Below are 6,323 nucleotides of genomic sequence, written 5' to 3'. Positions count from 1 at the left end.
CGTAATGGACACTATTTGCGTCCCTGCTCTTTGCTGTGATAGGCTATGTAAGTATTTCCGTAGCCTATCACAGCTAAAGGAATGAGGGAAATGGCAGCTGCAGACTGGGGCCACCATTCGCACCCACGGCTGGCCAACAAAAGGTAGGTTCCTTCCCAGGGAGGTTTCGCATGGCGGCGTGGGGGATTGTTCCATTCTGCCATGGACTCACTGGAGTCTGTGGCGGAATTCTCCGCCATCCCTAGGCACAGGTATCTGTGCTATATCATCTGCAGTGAAGGCCACTGAGAAGAATTCATTCAGCTTCTCTGCAATCTTCTAGTCCTCTTTTAATGCTCCTCAAACTCCATTGTCATCCAACAGTCCAGCTGCCTCTCTAGCCGTTTTTCTGCTTCTGAGAAGTGTAAAGCATCGTAATTGTTGGCCTTGATAGTATTAGTGACATGCTCTTTGAAATGCTTTTTTTTTGTCTCTCATTGTCTGCTGGCATCACCTTTCTGCAAGTTTGTGCTCCCTCTTGTTTTCCTCAGTTGGGCAAGACTTCCCTTTTCTGAAAGAAGCCTTCTTTTCTCTAACAGCTCCCTTGACACTGGTCATTAGCCATGTTTGTGACCTCTTGGACTTGGTGCTACCTTTCCTATGTTATACAGTCTAACTGAGCTTCTGTGATGGTGGTTTTGAGTAACTTCCAAGCTTTTTGAAGGGATTTCACCCTCTTGTCTTCCCCTTTCAACTTCCTTCTTACCAGTTCCATCGTTTGAGAAAAGTGAAGTGATGTGACTGTGTTGGACTTCCTTGGCAATTTCCCCCTTAAATTATGTTAAATCTGATAGCACTGTGGTCACTGTTGCCAGTTGAATCAAGAACGTTTATGTGTTGTACAAGGTCCTGGGTGACACCAGTTAGGATTCCATCTAGGGTCACCTCCCTTCTTGTCAATTCCATAAACAGCTGTTCCAGAACCCAGTTTTTTCAGGCATCAAGAAATTTAACCTCTTTCTCATTATTGGAACATGCATCTATCTATCTATCTATCTATCTATCTATCTATCTATCTATCTATCTATCTATTATTACATTTCTATACCGCCCCATAGGTAAAGATCTTTGAGCGCATTACAAAAGTTAAAGCATTAAAATACAATATACAAACTTTAAACTCCATTTACATAAAAACATATGGAGAATATATACAAACAACATTAACTAAAAATATCTTTGACGTAAAAATTTTTTTTTTAAAAAAATCCAACAATAAAACACAGCTTCAAACAACACTGCTTAGAAACAGGAGACAAAAGTCAGCAAAAGGAACAAGAGTGCTAAAAAGGGAAGGCCTGCTGGACTAATAGGGTCCTTAATGCCTGCATCAAAACCTTCAATGAGGTCAGTGGGCACATGACCTTGATTTATCTAGGGATGGCGGAGAATTTCTCCCCAAAACTTTGGGGGGCCGAGCGCCAACGTGTTCGGCCCCCCGAAGAAGTTTCGGGGAGAAATTCTCTGCACCCCCCTGCCCCCCGCACCCCCCCCGGGACGGGACTTACCTTTCCCGAATGTCCCTCCCGGCGGCGGGTCCCAGCGGTGGTTTGTCGGGTCTTCGTCAGGGGCGGGGGCAGCAGCCAGTCTTTCAACTGGCTGCCGCCGCCGCTATTCCAATAAAAGTAAAAAAAAAACTTTGAAAAAAAAAAAAAAACGCGTACAGCTAATGGCGGCCTCCATAGGGGCCTCCCGTTCCTTATTTGGTCACTGTAGTCTACGTAAAGATTACGTAGACTACGGCAAAAATAAGGGCAACGCAAATAGCCCTTTATAAGCGTTGCCCTTATTTTTGCCGTAGTCTACATAAAGATTTACGTAGACTACAGCGACCAAATAAGGAACGCGAATGGCGGCTCCCTATGGAGGCCGCCATTAGCCGTACGCGCTTTTTTTTTTTTTTTAAGTCACCCGTGATAGGCTACGTGACGATTGACGTAGCCTATCATGGCTGACTTTGCAAATCTAACCGTGATAGGCTACGTTAAGCGTCACGTAGCCTATCACGGGGGCGGGTTTTTTTTTTAACTTTTTATTTCGCGGCCGGGCGAGGCGAGGCGCCTCCTCCCCAGCCTGAATTTCGCCCGGGCGAGGCGGGAAGCCTCCCCCCCGGACTGAATTTCGGCCGGGCGAGGCGGGAAGCCTCCCGCCCCGGCCTGAACTTCAGGGGGAGAGCAGCAAAGGGCCTCCCCCCCACCACGAAAAGCTGCGAGACCAGGTAAGTGGCTTTCGTGCACTCCTAGATTTGTGCAATCCAGTCAATATGATTGTTAAATGAAGTCACCCATTATTACAACACTTCCTTGTTTGATTTCAGTCTTTGATTTCATTTTCCATTTCAAGATCACCCCGAGCATTCTGGTCTTGGGGACGAATCAATAGCATGTTCTTATTACGGAATTAGTTTGGGGGCCTGGTATTTTCATCTGCACCACTTCTGTGGAAGAGACTGCTATGTACAAAAGCCGACTCAACCAGTAGTTGAATTTTCCTTTTACAATGGCAATGGGAGAGCATCCTCCACCACAACTGAAGACAAAAGGCTAGCTTAGGGAGCGAAACCTGTGTCACCTAGCCCACAGCTCTCTCCTCTAACCCCGTGCTGCCACCTCCCAGCATCAACCTTTGTAGTAAATAATGCCCCAACATTCATAGTTTAACTCTGTGCTGTGTGAACAGCAACTTCCTTTTGCCTGTCCTGAGTCTCCCACCGATCCGCTTCATGGGATGACACCAGGTTCTAGCATCTCCAATCCATGTTTAATTTTATGCACCTCTATCATGTCATACTTGCACTTTTCTAAGCTAAACAGGGGATCAGGTCTCCTGAGACCGATATTGCCTGATAAGGCCCTTAGATGTATAATGCAAAGAACATGACCCTGTATTTTCATTGAACATCATCATCATCGTCATCATCATCATCGTCATCATCATGATCTGCAGTGTAAGGAAGGTCAGATACTGGGATATCCTGTCCTTCCTGTTTACCATTCATGAGATCAGTCAGAATCCCAGGCGATTGCCCAACATCACCCTGGGCTACAAGACACATTTCCATGGGGGAATGACCTCTGATGCGTTGCTAGGCCTGCTTGCTGGTGGAGCAACCAACGTTCCAAACTACAGCTTCAGAGGATGGAATAACCTGTTGGCCATTCTGGAAGGGGCTGAATCTGACACATCCATCCAGATTTCAACCATGCTGGGTATCTACAAGATCCCACAGGTATGTCAGCAGCAAGTAGGTCAACAACCTCCAGGAAGAACAGCTGAGACCATCCTGGTCACTGCCCGGGGTGAAAGGGGGGACCTCTCTAAAGCACTGGTGGGAATGGAGGGAGGGAGTTGTTCTACCACCCAGCAGCAGTGAAAGCAGGGAGGAGAGATTTCTCGTGCTGAAAACCAGCCTAGCTAAAGAGGCTTCCCCCATCCCTAATGTCCAACTCAGCCTGATCCAGGGGACTTTCAGGCCCTGCAGGACACCCTAGAGGCTCAGGGAATAAGGGGTTCAAACTACCACACCTGTCTCCAGGACTGAAAGTTTCAACAGTAGCAACAACCAAGAGGGACGCTCTGTACTTAGGACCAACGCTTTACTGGAACAAAACACACACATTCTATGGAGAGAGGTGGTACTTTATTTGCCAAATGGAAAGGGGAAAGGTACAACACACAACAGAACAGAACAGTCTTTGGAGATGACACTTCAAGGTAAAAATAAAATAACAAAGCTACCTGAACCTGCCCTTTAACTAAACGTGGGCCTTCAAATGGGACACAGCCCAGTCTGATCCTGGGCGTTACAGGGAGAAAAATTAACACACATCTCATACACTTAGCAGGAGCACTCTTTTGATTAGGGGAAAGGGAAAGGCTACCTTTGGCTCCTATGGGGGAAAGGACACAGTCTTTGGGATGCTGTCATTTGGAAAGTGTCTGGGGTAAGGACCCCACAGCAGTTGCAGTGTACCTCTCTGAGCAAATCAGCTAAGGGTAGGTACAGGGACCACACAAGTGTCGCAACCTATTTATTTTATTTATTTATTTCACTTCCATACCTCCCAATAGCTGAAGCTTTCTGGGAGGCTCACAAATTGAAAACGTACCTCTTTGAACAAATCAGCCAAAGAGAAGGTACACTTAGGGATGTACGAAGGTCACTTACGTTTCGCGGATCTGCTTTGTAGTGGGGGGAGGCACTCAATCCCTCCCTCCAGAATCCTTGATGGGGAGGGGAGATGCTCCGTCCCTCCCCCCGGAGTCCTGCCGGGCCGGGTCCGCTCCACGGGGATTCTGTGGAGCCTCTGGCCGGCTCCGCCCGCAGCCGAACATCCAGCCACTGGGCAGCGGCCACACAAATGGCGGCAGCCATAGCTGCCACTGTTTGCATCCCTGTACTTAACCGTTATAGGCTACATAAATATTTAGGTAGCCTATCATGGCAAAGTAAAAAAAAACGCGGTTATGTAGGCTAGAATGGCAAAAAATAGCGAACGCAAATGGCGGCCGCCATAGCCGCTGCAATTTGCATAAGCTGCGCCTGGCTGCGGCCGGCCATGAGACCAGATGCCCCTGCTGCCGCCGCCCCTTCCACCCCGCCGCAGCACCCACCACTGCCCCGACAATGGACAGCAGTTCCTGAGTGCTTTGACACCCCTGTTGCTCAGCACTGGGATTTGCGTTGCCTTCTCAAGAAGAGTACCATGAATGTCCCCACCAGAAATGTTCCATCAGGAAGTATCCTCTGTCTGGAGTACACAAGTCACTGTATTCCTTTACTACTGTGACACTTTCAACCCACCTTCTCCATTGATTGTACCACATGACATTGGGACAAAGGTCTGGATCACCACAGCTTCTCAGGACATTAACATGCAGCTTATTTATGACTCTCCTCTCTTCAAGTCCTTCCACGGCACCTTGTCCTTTGCAATGAAGACCCCAAAAAGGACAAAATATGACTACTATCAACCACTTTCCTCTGTCCTTGAAGAGTTTTGGGAGAAAGCATTTCATTGTTTCTATTCCAAGCATGCCTTGTCCATGAAAGGCTGGACGAGACGCCTAGAGAGAGAGAAACTGGAGAAGCTGCCCCAGGAGGAGACTGAGGGAGCCCTGTCTCAAGATGGCTATAGTACATACAACAGCGTGCAAGCTGTGGCCCATGCCTTCGATGCTGCATATTCCTCGAGATCGAAGTGGATGTTGAGGGTGGGTGGAGGAGACAGGCTGGAATATGGAACCCTACAGCCATGGCAGGTATTCCTCTTTATTTTCCCTGCACATCCACAGCAAATAGCCGCCCGTTATCCAACTCTGAAATCATTATCCTAGATCCAGACTCAGATATAGTCCTCACTACTCATCCCTAAATTTATTTATTTATTTATTTATTTATTTCTATACCGGCCAATAGCCAAAGCTCTCTGTCTCTGCTGAGTCCCATTCCACAGGATTGCCCCACCACCACTTGAGGGAGGGCCCATCTTCACAGGAGTCCTCTCAGACATGAGAGCTCTCTCTGTCTCCACGTGTCTCCACGTGTTCTGTCTCCTGGCTCAGGTAACCCTTGGGACAGAAGCCAGAGCTGTGTATTATTTCTCATTTATTGAGTTCTGGCTCAAGTCTCCTCCTAGTAAACCTGGGACTTCAGTTTGGCTATCTGGGAAGCTACACCCCTCCCCACCCCCACCCCCAATACACACACACACACACACACACACACCTGTTATGATGACACAACATATTTCTGCTGAAACTTATCAGCAGAAATATGAACAGAAAGAGAACAGAATTTCCATAGAATCATAGAATAGTAGGGTTGGAAGGGCCTATAAGACCATTGAGTCCAACCCCCTGCTCAATGCAGGAATCCAAGTCAAAGCATCTCTGACAGATAGCTTTCCAACTTCACCTTGAATGCCTCCAGTGTGGGAGAGCCCACCACCTCCCCAGGTAATTGGTTCCATTGTCGTATTGCTCTAACAGTCAGGAAGTTTTTCTGGCTTCCTGTCACATGAGCTCATTCTTCCATGTCCTGCACTCTGGGATGATAGAGAAGAGCTCCTGGCCTTCCTTTCTGTGACAGCCTTTCAAGTACTTGAAGAGTGCTATCCTATCTCCCCTCAGTCTTCTCTTCTCAAAGCTAAATATGCCCAGTTCGTTCAGTCTCTCCTCAAAGGCTTTGTTCCAGTCCCCTGATCATCTTTGTGGACTTCTTGGACTTCCTACTACCTTTCCTAACATGTGGTAGACATTCTAACTCAGCTTCTGTTATTTAT

This window comes from Heloderma suspectum, chromosome 2 (assembly GCF_057233095.1).
Source record: "Heloderma suspectum isolate Gila_16-S chromosome 2, 16-S_ref, whole genome shotgun sequence".
In the NCBI taxonomy this organism is placed as follows: Eukaryota; Metazoa; Chordata; class Lepidosauria; order Squamata; family Helodermatidae; genus Heloderma; species Heloderma suspectum.
Note: the sequence above shows the minus strand (reverse complement) of the source record.